The sequence below is a fragment of the Callithrix jacchus genome, chromosome 13 (assembly GCF_049354715.1).
Source record: "Callithrix jacchus isolate 240 chromosome 13, calJac240_pri, whole genome shotgun sequence".
In the NCBI taxonomy this organism is placed as follows: Eukaryota; Metazoa; Chordata; class Mammalia; order Primates; family Cebidae; genus Callithrix; species Callithrix jacchus.
In genome coordinates this window covers 53,114,112-53,129,620 of record NC_133514.1, presented here as the reverse complement: position 1 = coordinate 53,129,620, position 15,509 = coordinate 53,114,112, and the positions used below count along the sequence as shown (strand labels likewise).

Below are 15,509 nucleotides of genomic sequence, written 5' to 3'. Positions count from 1 at the left end.
AAAGTTGCTGTACCTTATTGTGTTTTCCAGGCTGGAGTACAGTGGTGCAATCATGGCTCACTGCACCCTTGATCTCCTGGGTTCAAGGGATCCTCCTGTCTCAGCTTCCTGAGTAGCTGAGACTATAGTCACAAGCCACTGCACCTGGGTGATTTTTTTTTCTTTTGTAGAGCGGGGATCTCTTTATGTTGTTCAGGCTGGTCTTGGAACTTCTGGTTTCAAGTGATCCTCCCACCTTGGCCTCCCAAAGTGCTGGGATTACAGGTGTCAGCCATAATATAAAGTTGAAACAGATAGCCAAGCAGAGATAAGCAGTACCTTGTCTTGGCCAAGAGCTGTTAGCCTGATCAGAATTATCAGAGTTGATGATTATGGAGTAAAATTGGTAGAATTTTCCCTTGTCTGATCCACACTCAAATGTTACCTTCCCTACTTCCCTGTTTAAAATGTCACCACCTCCTTTTCTTGCCCTACTTCACTCACTTCCTGCTTCACTTTTCTCCACAGTTTTTATAATCTTCTAATATATTATTTTATTCACTTTTTTTTTTTTTAGACAGGGCCTTGCTGTCTCCCAGGCTGGAGTGCAGTGATGCAACCACAGCTCACTGTAGCCTCAGCCTTCTGTGCTCAAGGGATCCTCTCACCTCAGCCTCTTGAGTAGCAGAGATCACAGGTGCTCACCACCACACTGGGCTAAATTTTAAAAAAAATTTTGTGTAGAGACAAAGTCTTTCTATGTTGCCCAGGCTGATCTTGAACTCCTGGGCTCAAGTGGCCCTCCTGCCTTGACCTTTCAGAGTGCTGGGATTACAGGTGTGAGCTACCGCTCCTGGCCTTAATTCAATTATTGATCTGTTTATTGTCTCTTTCTCTAAAAGGAAGAATCCAGGATAATCTATAATTTTCATTATCGTCTCCTAACTACTCAAGTGGCAGTTTATATAATTTTCATTTTATTTAAATTCCCTTTTAAAACAAAAGTTCTCATATTTGTAGATTAAGACATTTTAAAAACACTGCTGAGAGAAATCATAGACACAGACATAAACAAATGGAAACACATCCCATGCTCATGGATGGGTAGAATCAATATTGTGAAAATGAACATACTGCCAAAAGCAATCTACAAATTCAATGCAATTCTCATCAAAATACCACTGTCATTCTTCACAGAACTAGAAAAAACAGTCCCAAAATTCATATGGAACCAAAAAAGAGCCTACATAGCCAAAGCAAGACCAAGCAAAAAGAACAAATCTGAAGGCATCACATTAACCGAATTCAAACTATATTATAAGGCCATAGTCACCAAAACAGCATGGTACTGGTATAAAAATAGGCATATGAACCAATGGAACAGAATAGAGAACCCAGAAATAAAGCCAAATACTTACAGTCAACTGTGTTTAACAAAACAAACAAAAACATAAAGTGGGGAATAGACATCCTATTCAACAAACGGTGCTAGGATAATTGGCAAGCCACATATAGGAGAATGAAACTGGATTATCATCTCTTACCCTATAAAAAAATCAACCAAGATTGATCAAAGACTTAAATCTAAGACCCAAAACAATAAAAATTCTAGAAGATAACACTGAAGAAGCCCTTCTAGACATTGGATTAGGCAATTACTTCATGACCGAGAACCCAAAAGCAAATGCAACAGCAAGAAAAAATAAATAGTTGGGACTTAATTAAACTAAAAAGCTTCTGCAGAGCAAAAGAAATAATCAGCAGAGTAAACTGACAACTCACAGAGTGGGAGCAAATCTTCACAGTCCATACGTCTAGCAAAGGACTAATATCCAGAATCTACATGGAACTCAACAAAATCAGCAAGAACAAAACAATCCCATCAAAATGTGGGATAAGGACATGAATAGATACTTCTCAAAAGAATTTATACAAATGGCCAATGAACAGAACCACCATAATCAAAAATTAAAATATAATAGATGTTGGCGTGGATGTGCTGAAAAGGAAACACTTTTATACTCTTAATGGTATTGTAAACTATTACAACCACTATGGAAAACAGTATGGAGATTCCTTAAAGAACTAAAGGTAGATCTACTATTTGATTCAGCAATCCCACTCCTGGGCATCCATGCAGAGGAAAAGAAGTCATTACACAGAAGAGTTACTTACACATCCATGTTTATTGCAGCACAATTCGCAATTGCAAAAATATGGAACCAGCTCAAATTCCCATCAATCAATGCGTGCATAAAGAAAAAAATAAAATGCATATACATACCATATAATACTACTCAACCATAAAAAGGAACAAAATAATCGCATTCACAGCAACCTGGATGAGACTGGAGACCATTATTCTAAGTGAAGTAACTCAGGAATAAAAAGCTAAACATCACATGTTCTCACTTATAAGTGAGAGCTAAGCTATGAGGATGCAACGGCATAAGAGTGATACAGTGGACTTTGGGGATTTGCAGGAAAGGGTAGGAGTGGGTGTGAGGGATAAAAGACTACAAATTGCATACAGTATACACTGCTTGGGTGATAAGTGAACCAAAGTCTCAGAAATTACCACTAAAGAATTTACTCTTGTAACCAAACACCATCTGTTTCCCAAAAACCTACTGAAATAAAATAACAACAACAACAACAATAATAAAGCTAAAAGAACATGCTAAAATATGCACATAATCCTAATCTAAACTTGTAGATGTGGAATTGCTAGTTCAGAGTCTCTGATACATACAGTAAAATCCACCTGTTATTTGAATCCACAGTGTTTCACTGTTAATGTTCTTTCACTTTTACTCAAAGTAAGAATTATACTAAAATGAGAAAGAAAAAATAATCCTTTAAGAAATTTATATTTACTTTCTGAACTTTAAACTTTTTTCATATTTTTTTTTAGCTATTTCATTTCTGATCTTAATAATTGAATCATTATAGCTTTACCCACTTTTTTCATTGGTAATTTGTAAGAATCTCTTAACATTAAATTATACATAGTGTCTCCATTTGTTATTTATATTTTAATTTCTATTTTAGGTTTCTAATGGTTAAACTTGTTTGTTAGGGTTAAATCAATAAATCTTGTCTTTTATGAATTCTGCTTTAGAATACATGCTTTAAAAGACCTTCAGAATGCTAAAGTAAATATTAAAGTTATATTAAATATTTAAATAAAACATTTTCTTTAAAAAAGTACATTTTAAACAGTTTTAAGAGATAAATTAGGATGAATATTCTGACCTACAAATGCTAACCTCATTAGGATGTCTTCTATTTTTCTGCTAAATTGAGAGCACAGATTTCTGTGCATGGGAGGCAGCTGCCTGGGGCGCCTCTTTAACTCCATCAGCTGTGCCTGCCTAGTCCTCAAATGAAGTAACTCATTTAAGGAGAAGTGTCTACTTAGAGACCTAACTTCTTGATATCCGGGTGTGTAACTTGTAGTTGATCTGCTAGTTTTTTGTTTGTATTGTTATGTAAACTTAAGCAGAGAGAGTTTCTTGTTTCCCTTTTACTTCTGGCTATGAAATAGTTGCTTTTGCAGCTGCCTTTAATGAGCACAATAAGTCACTTTTGCGAATAGCTGGCTAAGCGTCAGCGATGCTTCTGCTTCTCCTGCTGGCGGATGTTCCCTGATGACTTGCTGTGTTCCATGCACTGTTCTGAGTGCCTGTGCGTACTGATGCATTTAGCCCTCCTCGAAAAAGCACTTTGAGGTAGAAACTGTCGTTATTCCCATTTGCAGGTGAGGTCATTGAGACACAGAGATATTAAGTAACTTGCACAGTGTCACTGAGCTAATAAGGTGTCAAGCTGAAAATTGAATCCAGCAGTCTGGGTCCTGAGCTTTAAAGTTTTATTTTGATTGAAAAATTGCACAAAAAACCATACGGTTGAAAGTAAAACTATCCAAATTCCCACTACCCGGACATTTCCACTATGGATATTAGATGATCATTCTTCAGATATCTCTATGTGCATTGATAATTTTATATCAATGAGATGGTGATTCTTTATAACCTGCTATTTTCATTTGATATTACAGTGTCACAAAGGAGAGATTTCTGTGTGATCAAAACAGAATGTTGGACACTTACCTACTCTAATAGATTATTTGAGGAATAGTCTTTTGATCAAACTTGAACTCTGCTAAAATTACTATTGAAGTTTGTAGTTTGTGCCATTTACTATCACAAAGAAAAATACCAGTGGAAAATTTTCATATGACCACATTTCTAACTATTGTGATTGCTTTTCCTAAAATTTGACTTTTAGAGGTTGTAGACATCTGACTCCATTGATAGTATCCATAATTTTTAAATATCACTACTATGATATTTTATAAAATTACTATGTAATTTTATAGGTGCAAGGCGTGACTCCACAATAGTAATATTCTTTCATTATACTTCGAGGAAGACGGATTTAGTTTTGGATAATGATTTCAAGTGAACATTTTTAAGAGTCTAGGTTTGTGGAGAGTGTGTGAGTGATATCCATATGGCCGTGTGGTCAGCTGATCTTCTCAGCCCTCGACAGCCTGATTTCATTATCCTTGGGCTGTCCTTGTCTGGTGTCCCCCAGTGGAGTCTTGCATCTCTCCAGTAATGGCAATTTTTCAATTGTTTTGGCAGCTTGTTGCTGGCTTTAATTGTGCTTGTAATGATGTTGCCTAATGTTTGAGCTAAAAATAAATTCCCTGCTGTTGCTTGTGCCTATTGCTATTTGTTCTGTCTCATTAATTATTGGAATTCAGTGAATTTTATTATCCCTCCCTATCATCGTAGAAATCTGCTACTGTTCTTTTAGTTTTCATAATTTTAAACAATCACTTTAGGCTTATGATTGGACAACATAAAGGCAGATTTCTTTCTTCTTTCTTGTTTTATTATTATTATTTTTTAAGACTAGGTCACACTCTGTCACCCAGGCTGGAGTGCAGTGATGCAATCATAGCTCATTGTAGCCTCAAACTCCCAGTCCCAGACAGTCCTCCTGCTCCAGCCTCCTGAGTAGCTGAGACTACCAGTGTATGCCACCATGTGTAGCTAATTTAAAAAAAAATTGTAGAGATGCGGTCTTGGTATGTTGTATAGGCTGGTCTTAAACTCCTGGTCTCAAGTAATCTACCTCACTTGGCTTCCCAAAGTATTGGGATTATAGGCGTGAGCCACCAAGCCTGGCCAATGACATAGATTTCTATGTCCGTAAAGGAAGAAAGCTCAGCTCAGTGCTTTGCTTGTGTTCATGACTCAATATTTGTTTATTTGTGGAATGATTGCTTCAAGTTCTACCAAACATACACAGCATTCTGGTTAATGCCCTACTACTGCCCAGTAATAATTCTGCCTTATATTTGTGGTACAAATTTATACTCTTGGAAAAGTATTTTTTCCTCTCCCGAGCACAGGAATCTAAAAGGATCCTCCTCCTCTCTTCATAAGAGAGTATTCATTCTATTTATTTATTTATTTTAGAGACAGGGTCTCACTCTGTCACCCAGGCTGGTGCAGTGGCATGATCATAGCTCACTGCAGTCTCAAATCCCTGGGCTCCAGTGATTCCCCTGCCTCAGCCTCTGGAATAGCTGGGACTACAGGCATGTGTCACTGTGCCCAGCCTGTTCATTCTTGATACTCTGTCTGAATGTTGCTTTTTAAAAATCCAACTGTGTGTCATGGACATCCTATCTCATTCATTCAGTGGCGATATGATAATTCATACGGTGCATCTGTTAAAAAAATGTTTTTTGAAAAATTTAACCATTTCCCAATTGATCATTGAATCCCATTTGTTGGAAGCTTGATATTTATATGATTTGTACATGGTTCGTTGGTACCACCAAGGGCTATGAAGAGGGGAAGAGTGCCGTTGGGCTCCCTCTGTGGTACCATCAGTATGGCCTTTGGGAAGTTTTTATCCTATCCTCTTGGAATGGGTTATTGTGCTGGTCTCTGCCTCACACCAAGCTGTGAAGAGTACAGAGTAGCAGGTCAGCAGGCACCTTTTAGAGGATGTAAACAGGAGCCACGCCTAGAGTGACGCGCAGCCAACAGAAGGGAATTTACCCATCCAGCTCCGTGCAAGAACCCAGAGTCAAGACATAAAGCGGCCCTTAGGGAAAGGAACTGAAAAGCAACATTGGCATAAATAGGGCATGGGTTCATGGAGAAGTGAAGAGCTGGGGATGATACTTTAATCTACCAGAGGCCCCTCTGGGTTCTCTTGCTCTATATACCTTGGAAGGCCAACTTCTTCCAGCCTGAAACTTTCTTCAGTCATCTGCCTTCAATTTTTTTCCACCATGCTGTACTTTTACACAGTTCATGATGTTCCAACACAAATTTCCCGTTAAAAAACCTGAAGCTGTAGAGCTAATGTTTAACTTTGCATGGCTCTGAAGATATATTTGTTTCTTCCTCTTGGCTCAGACAGCCCCTCCCCATGTTGGAAAATGGTTTTTAAAAAGAGCCCAGTGAAGCAGCAGTGGTGGAATTCTCTGTACTTTTCTCTTGGCAGGGAGTTCTTTCCCTGACCCCCTCCTTACCTGTTCTAGACCCACTTAAGTTTCTGCCTCTGAGCTTAATGTCCTCCGTCTCTGGTTGGCCTTGGAAGCAGCTGAGCCAACTTTCATCTTTTCTGGATAACAGACTGGAGCTTTAACAGTTAGAAATCACATTCACTGAAAATTCCTTTTGTCTACATTTGTTTCTGTGTTAACTATCAGTATGTGGAGTATTACCAGCCTCTTTTCTTTATTTAAAAACAGCTTTACTGAGATCTGATTCACATACCATACAATTCATCCATCTAAAGTATGCAGCTTGGTGGGTTCTGGTGTATTCCAAATTGTTCAACCATCAGCACAATCCATTTTAGAGCATTTTTATCAGTCCAGAAAGAAACGCTTTATGCATTAGCAGTCACTCCCAGTTCCCCACCACCACCTCCATATCCCCCAGCCCTGGGATACTTTCTGTCTCTAGATTTGCCTAATGTGGACATTTCATACAAATGGAATCATACAAACTGTGGTTCTTTGTGACTGAATCCTTTCACTTAGGATAAGATTATCAAGGTTCACATCATGATGTGGGTCATAAAAGTATTTCCTTTTTATGGCTGAATAATATTCCATTGTATGGATAGATCACATTTTGTTTATCCATTCATCACCTGATGAATATCCACTTTCCCTCAACTTCTTGGCTATTATGAATAGCTGTGAATATTCATGTACAATTTTGTGTGTAGATTTTTTTTTTTTTGAGATGGAGTCTTGCTCTGTTTCCCAGGCTGGAGTACAGTGGTGTAATCTTGGCTCACTGCAACCTCTGCCTTCTGGGTTCAAGCAATTTTCCTGCCTCAGCCTCCCTAGTAGCTGGGAATACAGGTGCCCGTCACCATGCCCAGTTAATTTTTTATACTTTTAGTAGAGATGGAATTTCACCATTTTGGCCAGGTTGGTCTCGAATGCCTGACCTTAGGTTATCCACCTGCTTTGCCCTCCCAAAGTGCTGGGATTACAGATGTAAGACACCATGCCTGGCCAGATGTCTGTTTTAAAAAATCTCTCAGGTATATATCTAGAAGTGAAATTGAGGGCTCATTTGGTAAGTCTATGACTAGCATTTAGAGGAACTGCCAAACTGTTTTCCAAAGTGGAAAACTAGCAGTGTATAAGGTTTTAGTGTCTCCATATTCTCCCCAACACTTGTCTTTGCCTGACCTAAGACTGTAAAGATTTACTCCTGCATTTTCTTCTGGGAGTTTTATAGTCTTAGCTCTGACTTTTATCCCTGTGATGCATTTGGAGTTAATTTCTGTGCATGTTGTAAGGACAGGATCTAGGTTCATTCCTTACAGGTGGCTGTCCAGTTGTCCCAACACAGTTTATTGAAAAGACTATTCTTTGCCTGATTGTCTTGGCACCATTGTTGAAAATCACCTGACCATAAATTTGAGGCTCTAATTCTGGACTCTCAGTTCTGTTCCTTTGATACACATTTTTTGTCCTTAAGCCAGTACCACATTGTCTTGATTACTGTAACTTTGTAGTAAGTTTTCAAATTGGGAAATGTGGGTTCTCCAACTTTGCTCTTTTTCAAGATCGTTTAGGCTATTCTAGGTATGTTGCATTTCCAAATAAATTTTAGGATCAGCTCTTAAATATTTATCAAAACAATTCAACTGGGATTTTAGTTGGGATTGTGTTGACTTTGTAGATGACTTTGGGGATACCTGCTCCTTAAACCTTTAAATTATTGATGATAAGCAAGTTGCCAGCTGCCTTTCAGCTGTTTGGAATTAACATGTAGGTTAGAAATTCTGACCTCAGAGAAAAAATTTTGAATAAAGACTTAGGCCAGGCACAGTGAATCATACTTTTAATCCCAGAACTTTGGGAGGCCAAGGTGAGAGGATAGCCTGGGCAACATAGTGGGACACTGTTTCTACAAAAAATAAAAAACTACCTGGGTGTGGTGGTGCATACCTGTAAGGGGGAGCCACACTCACATTCTCTAGGAGCCCACGGTTTAGTACATGCAGTTAGGAGATCTGGGCACCCCAGGCTGTTCAGCCATACCACTTGTTCACCTCCTTAAGATTAATTTTGCAAGTGACTGCCAGTTCTGCATGGTTTGAAAGGTTAGGTGTTTGGAGATCATGTACCCAGCAAACTGGGATGCATTGGCGCAAAGCTTTGTGGAATTGCTGGGTCTGAATGGGTCCTTGAGAAAGCAAAGGAACTGGAGGCAGCAGATAGCTGAGGTCCGATTCAGGCTTTACAGACATCCAAAGAAACTGTTTTGCTCTCTTTCCTACTTTCTTGAGGGCCCCGGCAACTATGGTCAAAAAAGTGGTTCACTATTCATAGGCTGTTGCTAAAGTCAGAGCAAATTTTGACCTTTGGAAGTTCTTGAAGAATGGAGCCTCTCACAAGCTCAGAATGAGCAGCTCCTTTCTTTCTCCTGCAGCCGTTGGAAATACATGCCTGGCTACACCACCAACCAGCAGCACACCCCAGAATCCTGCTCCTGACCTGCACCATCCCCAGCAGCCCATGAAAGAACATTGTTGTAGACATTCCTCCTCACGGGAGAGGGTAGAGTACAGGCGAGGTTTTGCTGTCCTCCCCATCCCTTTCACAAGAGCACTGTACTTTCTTTTCTTGTGTGTGTGTGTGTGTGTGTGTGTATTATTTATATATATTATATATATTATTGTGTATATATAAACATTTATATATATGTTTATATATATAAATAAAAAATATGTATACACATACATTTATATATGTGTATACACATATGCACATTTATACATTTTTATATGTACATATAAAATTTATGTATATTATGTACACATATATACATATTTATATATTATTTATATGTATTATATATATTACATAAATGTATTATAATACCTTTATATATTATATATACATATTTATATATTATATATATTATATAAATGTATTACAATACCTTTATATATATTATATATACACATATATGTATATATATATTCATTGTTGTTGTTGCTGTTGTTGTTTTTGAGACAAGGTCTTGCTGTGTCACCCAGGCTGGAATGCAGTGGTGCCATCATAGCTCATTGCAGCCTTGACCTCCTGGACTCAAGTGATCCTCCTGCCTTAACCTCCCAAGTAGCTGGGACTATAGGCACCAGCCACTATGCCTGGCTAATATTTTTCTGTTTCTTGTTCAGAAATGAGGTCCCACTATGCTATCCAAGCTTGGAAGATTGTGCTTTCAACCAGTGTAAACTGAGATCCCAGCAAGGGAAATAGTCCCTCTCTCCATACCCCTAGTAACTCTCTCGAAAGGGAAAACTGAGCGATGATTGCGTGGGGAGGAGACAGGCCTGGAGCTTGAAGATAGCGTTTATGCTGTTAAAGTGAGATAAACAGCTGTGGTGGGGCCGTGCCTGCTGAGCTCCTTTAAGGAGAAGCCCCAGGAATCCTTCATTGAGAGCTTTACAGCTAAAGTGTTTCATTGATGTTTGAAAATTGGTGCTGGAAACTACAAAAGCAAAGTATGAGCGGAGGTATTGGAGAGGGGCATGAGGAGACCCTGACGGCAGCTGTGCAGTTGGAACAGGAACTGCCTTGGGTCACAGACTTGGACCCCAGAACTGTTGTGCCATTTAGGGGTTGTGTGTCCTCTAAAAAATAGGAGTTTAGGTGCACAACAGCCCTCTTGGATGTCAGAATGCCAGTGACAGGAGAGAATGGGGAAGGGCATGTCCATATATGAAGATACCTTTAGGGAGTCCTTAGGGAAACACTGTAAACAGCTCTGCCCTGAGCCCAGGCAATGGCCATGCTGGCAGTGAGGGCTGTGGCTGGGCCATGGGGACACAGAGATGGGCAGAGGGGAGCCTCAGAGCTGCATGGACAGGCTTCTCCTGCTTACACACAGACTCCTGCCCTGCCCATTGCCCCTTGGGGGTTATCTTGTCACTGGAGACCCCGCTGTTTCCCTTTGGTCTCCAGTGTTTGTTGCCTTCCTCCATGTGCCCCCTCCTCGCTGGGGACGTTTCACTGATGCTCTGGAAGGGACAGTGACTGCGCTAGATGAACACCCTCCCAGGTCAGGCAATGACATTTTGCTAGCGTGTGTTTTAGTCTGGGATGCCCTGAGTAGCTTCTAATTATGAGGCACTGCCTGTGCTCTTGGGTGGAGGCCAAGTTTCCATTCTGCCAATTCTCAGAGGACATGGGGCCAAGACACAGAGCCGCTGAAACAGGAGTTTCAGGGGGTCGGGAGGTGGATTTGCCATGAATCTAAGAAGCACTTTACCTAGCTTTGTTTCCTTTCCTCTCCTCCCCTCCCCTCCCCTTCTGTCCTGTTCTTTTCTTTTATGGAGTTAATTTCCTAAGTCTGGCTAAAATATAAGAGAAAAGGCCTATAAAGCCTATGCATGTCATTCTTGAATAGGAAATTAGCAAATAGACTTTGTTTGGTAGCAGAAGAACCTGCTCCAGAGGAGCTGACAGCCAGTTCTAACGAGGCAGCTGGGCTGCAGTGAGCACGGACTCGCTGTATGAAGACCTCAGTGTCCAGCGGCCCCGTGGAAGGTGCTGGACTCCCCCTTACTCCAAGAAAAGAGGACACTTTTTGAGAGCAGGGACCTTGTTACCTTCCTCACCCTCTCTTTTTGTTTCCGGTTGCTGCTGTAACAGATTGCCACACACTCAGTGACTTAAAACAACACAGATTGACTCCCTCAGAGCTATGAAAGTCGGAAGTCAGAAGGGAGTCTCATGCCTATGGTCCCAGCTACTAGAAGCTGAGACAGGAGTCACTTGAGCCCAGGAGTTCCAGACCAGCCTGGGCAACATAGTGAGACTCCCAGCATTACAAAATTTTTTTAAAAATCAGCCAGGTGTGATGACATGAAGCTGTAGTCTAGCTATTGAGGAGGCTGAGACAGGAAGATCACTTGAGCCCAGGAGGTTGAGGCTGCAGTGAGTCAAGATTGCACCACTGCACTCCAGCCTGGGCAACAGAGTGAGACCTTATCTCAAAACAAAAACATAAAAAGATTCAAAAAAAAAAAAGGAAATGGGTCTCACTGGAATAAAATTAAAATATCTGCAGGCCTTATTCCTTCCTGGAGGTACAAGGGCGGAATCTGTTTCCTTGTCTTTTTCGGAGACCACCCTCATTCCTTGGCTTGTAGACCCTTCCTCTGTCTTCAGAGCCAGCAGAGTACATCTTCAAATCTCTTTCCACTCCCCTGCCTCCCTTTTTCACTGATGAGGAGCCTTGTGAGGACACTAGGCCTACCCCAGGAATGCAAGATAATGTCCTCCTCTGAAGGTCAGCTGATGAGCACTATTCCTTTTCCCATGCACCCTAACATAGTCACAGGTGATGGTGATTAGGACATGGACCTCTTTGGGGGACACTATTCTGCCCTCCACACAGCAGTTTCTCTGCTGCTTAAAACTGTGCCTACCACATACTGAGTGTTCAAACAGTGAGATACTGTTTGTGGAATACATTTCATATAAACCTATGTCTTAATTACATCAACTGAAGCAACATTTCATTTCAGAGAAGCAACATAGGAATGGAAAAAGCATGGAATTTGGAGTCAAGACCTGTGTTCAAAGTCTAGTTCCATCATTTGAGAGCTGCGTGTCTTTGGGCAATTCACTTAACAATGCTGAGCCTCAGTTTTCTCATCTGAATAACAGGAACAATTCTGTCTTCTCTCCCTCATTTCACAGGGTTATTGATTTTTATTACATGTGTTCAGTCATTAAATATTTGAGTCCTTGCTGTGGCCCAGATAAGGATTCAGGAAGCGTTCTCAGGCAGGGTGGAAAGATGTGTCAGAAGTGAGGAAGGGGTCTTGAGGATGCTGGTGGAGGAGGGTTCAGGCTGCCAGAAGGCATCAGGGAAGGTGCTGAGACTCCGAGGGCCTGCCTGTGTGTTCAGGGAGCAGCCAGGAGGCCAGGGCTGGAGACAAGCAGGGGAGGGGCCTGACAAGGGACCAGGGCCCACCCAAGATGCCGAAGAATAGAGCTTGGCATTTATACTAAGTTGGAAGGATTCTGAACGGGGAAGTGAAACAATCTGACTTAAATAAGAAAACATCAATCACTCCAATGTTCAGTTAACATAAGATGATGTTAAGTATTTGCTTAAAAATACTCCAGGGGTGGGGATGGAGCAGGAGGTGAGACGGGGTGGAAAGGAAGCTGGTGGTTTGTGTGTTAGTGGTGATCTTGAAGCCAGGGGATGAGAAGATGGAAGTTCATTATTCTAGTCTCTCTTCCTGTGGATATGCTTGAAAATTCCCACATAAAAGTTAAGAATAAGTGCACTCTGTGGTCAATGTAAATAAATCCCATAATCCAGCACTTCAGAACAGGATCTCTCTGGCAGCTATGTGACCAGTTTGGAGCTCACTGGATACCTGAAGGCTGTCGTAGGAATATGAGCTGAGGTTCACTGCCCTTAGACAACTTCATGGGTGGGAAAAATGCATTTCTACAGCATATTAAATCATTGATTTCTCTTTTATGCATTATTCTAGGGATTGGAATATTCTAGTTCATTACATTGTCTTTTAAACAACACTAATCCAGCTAGTGCCGTGGCTCATGCCTTTAATCCCAGCACTTTGGGAGGCCGAGGCAAAAGAGACGACTTGAGCCTAGGAGTTTGAAACCAGCCTGGGCAACATAGTGTGATCTTGTCTCTATAAAAACTTAAAAAAAATACTAACCAGGCATGATGGTACACACCTGTAGTCCCGGGTACCTGGGAAGCTGAAATGGGAAGAGTGTTGAGGCTGCAGTGAGCCGTGATGGCACCACTGCTCTCTAGCCTGGGTGACAGAGCAAGACCCTATCCCAATTACTCAGTAAAAGTAATCCATGGCTTCCTCCCAACACCGTTCTTGTCGAAAGATGTTTGGATTTGTGTTGTGTCATTTTCTGCTAAATGAGGCCTGCAGCACATGTTGTCAGAAAAAAATCAGGTGCTGATCAGGTCACTTCTGAAACCCAGCTTCCTCCTGGAACTGTTGCTTCAACCCTTGGATCCCTGAGTGCTGAGAAAGCTTTTTGACTCTAACAACACATTCAAAGAAAAATGAGAGAAAGGGAAAAAAGAAAAAGACAACCCCTGTCATTGCAGAAGTAATGTATCATGATATAATAGAAACGTTTTTTGAATAATTCAGAAATAGCAAGTGGTGGTTTCTCTGTACTGTCATTATTCATAGAGAACATCGTAATAGTTCGAAGTGTTATCTCCCAGCCCCATTTTATTCAACTCTGCATACACTAGGGTGTTAGGACATCTGAGCAGGCATATTAACTAGGCCTCTGCTTTTCGTGGAGAGAGAGAGGGTCTATGTAAAAGTCGGAAGCATTCTTCTGAATGGCACAGAAAGAACATTCAGTAATGTGTTTTTCCATTCAGCTTTTGCCAGCTGAGAATGTTGGGAATTTCAGGAATTTTCTTCTACCACTTCCCTCTTTGTTTGAATCCCAGTGGACCTTGGGCTCTTTTTGGCATCTGCCCTTCACTCTTCCCTGATGGTGGCCTTGGGAGGGTGAGAACCTCCAATTGTGCGCTGGCACCTGACTGGCCACAGAGCAGCATAGGCTCCCAGGCCGTGCCTGAGCGACTCAACAGGGACAGAGTGTCCTCTGGAAATCATAATACAAAGCCCATCCCTCTGAGTTCCTGGACCTGATGCCAGAGCATTCTGGCTTGGATAATTCTCATCTGGGAGGCAGAGCCCAGCTGGAGCTGTGCTTGTTTGGAAACTTCATGTATTTTCCACCACTGCTCATTCCTGACTTGCAGGATTTTGCTGCTGTAGAATTTACGATGCCACAAACCTGCATTTAAGGAATTTTGCCTGGGGCAGAGTGGGTGGTCTAAAGGATTAGGAGATTTCCTGGAATAAGACTTTCCATTGTGCTGCTGAGTTGTGTGTGTGTGTGTGCACGCGCGTATGTGTGTGTGCGTATGCACACATAAGGCGGTACAGGATGGGAAAACAAGAGGCATGCGCTGCAGGGAAAACGAGAGCCTCCATCCTAAGCCTGTTTTCACCTTGGCTGTGAGCTCTGGAGGGTTGTCACAGAGCTGGAAAAACCTCAGCTTCGTCTCCGACCCCAACCCCTGGACCCATTTCACAAGGTATGCAAAGCAGGATAGTCAGGTCAAGCCTCAGGACTCTCTTTGAGTCCAGTTCTCTTCACTGCCCCTAAGGTAGGTCTTGATCACACTAGGTCTCTAGATATTAATAAATACCACTTGAAAAAAGATTTTTTAAATGAATGAGGAATTCTGAACTAAAACCAAAATAAATAGGTTTCTTTACTGTAGAAAATTTCAGAGCCTTTAATGCACTAATTATGCTTTGTAAACCTCCAGGGAAGCATAATTATATGTGGTGTTTCTCAAACTTAGGTGGTTTTTTTCCTTTTTTCCTGGCCACCTTGAGGTGGCCTAGTGTTTTCCAGAAGACCCTTGGGAAGATACCACACTAAGCTGTCTTGATTCATGCACCATGAATATTTTGCAAACGCCTGAGTCTAATTGCTGCTGGATATTCCCTCATATGGCTAAGCCAAAATTTATGTGCCCGTTCCTTAATTGTTAGACATTGAGATTGCTTACAATTTTTCAGCATCATTGATAATTCTCGAACGAATTCTGGTTACTTTGTAACCATCTCTGATTATTTCCTTAAGAGGTGGAATTGTCAAATCAAAGTATCTGAACATTTGCAAGACTCTTGAAACACATTGTCCAGCTGCTTTCCAGAAAGATCATGTTCGATTATTTTCTGCCAGCTGCTGGAGGCGGGGCAGGGTTAGTGTCCATCTGCGGAAGCTGAGCAGTCTGAGAAGCTCCAAGAGCTTAAAGAAGGCCATACCCTTCTCTACCATAGGGACCCCCGCACACACTAAGGACATAAACAGCTATTTCTTTTGAGGAGACAAACTGGCTTTT

At 41.3% G+C, this 15,509-nt stretch overlaps 1 protein-coding gene across 1 annotated transcript in view; it reads left to right on the top strand.

The window, feature by feature from the left end:
• Positions 1-15,509, top strand: part of RAB31 (RAB31, member RAS oncogene family) — a 166,296-nt gene that overhangs the window by 95,007 nt on the left and 55,780 nt on the right. The window lies entirely within an intron of this gene.